This window comes from Muscardinus avellanarius (assembly GCF_963383645.1).
Source record: "Muscardinus avellanarius genome assembly, chromosome: 15".
Taxonomy (NCBI): domain Eukaryota; kingdom Metazoa; phylum Chordata; class Mammalia; order Rodentia; family Gliridae; genus Muscardinus; species Muscardinus avellanarius.
The window spans coordinates 37,897,421-37,899,025 of record NC_137801.1 but is presented as its reverse complement, the minus strand read 5'-3'; positions in this window follow the sequence as shown (position 1 = coordinate 37,899,025).

Below are 1,605 nucleotides of genomic sequence, written 5' to 3'. Positions count from 1 at the left end.
AGCCATCCTCTCTGGCTTAAGAGACACTACTTCCAAATAAAAATATAAAATAGGTCTGGGAGTATAGCACGGAGGTAGAAGGGTTTCCAGGAACCTCAGTACCTCACACAAAAAAAGTAATAAGTAATTAAAGCAATAAATTGTTTTAATAAATAAAGAAAAAAGTGTATTGCTTGGAGATAGAATGCCCCTGGGTTCCATCCCCAGTACCACCAAAAGTAAAATAAAATAAAATAAATAATAAAAAATAATAAAGTATGAGCCAGGTGTGGTGGCTCACTCTTGTAATCCCAGCATTCAGGAGGCTGAGGGTTCATGGACAGACTTAGTGAGGCCCTCTGCAACTTAGTGAGACCCTGTTTCAAAGTAAAGAATAAAAAATAGAACAGGGGATGTAGCTCGGAGGTCAAATGTCCCTGGGTTCCATCCCCAGACCCGCAAAAAATTATAATAATAATAATAAAGTATGTATGGATACAGTTCTAATACAGTTATAAGAAAACTGCCTTATTTATTTATTTATTTATTTTTCACCCTAAAGATCAGACCCAAAGCCTCACAAGTTGCTCTATTATAACTGAACTACATTCCTAACCCTAATATAACTACTTTTGGGGTTTTTTTTTTTGTGTGTGTGTGGGGGGGGTGGTACTAGGGATGGAACCCAGGGGCCTTCTACCTCCGGGCTACACTCCCAGACCTATTTTATACTTTATTTGGAAACAGGGTCTCACTAAGCTGCTGAGAGCCTCACTAAGTAGCTGAGGCTGGCTTCGAACCTGCGCGATCCTCCTGTCTCAGCCTCCCAAGTACTAGGATTATAAGCGTGCACCACCACGCCTGGCTCCTAATATAACTACTTTTAAATATTAAAGAAGCCAGACATGGTATTGCATTCTTGTCATCCCAGTACTTGGAAGGCTGAGACGGGAGAATCTCGGGTTCGAGGAGAGCCTCAGGTGCTTAGTGAGGTCCTTCGCGATGGGCTGGGGATGTAGCTCCGAGGTAGAATGGTCCTGGGTTCAATCTCCAGTACCGCGGGGGGAAATAAATTCTCTTTGTAGATTTCTCTTTTATTCATTACTATACTTTAAGGTTAAATCTGACCCAGTAAGTACCTACAGAGTGGAATAGGGAAACAGCCATCTTTTAAAGTATAATTTTTGTTGTGTTGTTTGGGAACAATAATAAAATGATAAAGTAAGCAATAAAATAATTTTCAACCTATATATTAGTCATCTATTCACAAAAAACAACCATTTTTGTGATTTGGTTAACATTAAGTTCATTTACATAGTTTATGGTGAGGAAATACTAAATAAAAGTCATTGTTCACAATTATATAGATCAATTCCAGAATTATAATAATTTTATGATACTAAGTCATAAAAGAACATATGTATAATTTTCTTCTTTCTTCTGGATTTATTTTGTATGTGTTTCAGAAGATTATATATAACTACTGTAACAATTTTCTTTTACTGTAACTTTATGGCATTATTTATTTAGTATAAGGTGGTTTTATTATAAACACTTGTGACTTTCAATTTCTACATGAACATGCATACTTGTTCATATTGGGACAGCTGTATTACGATTTATTTG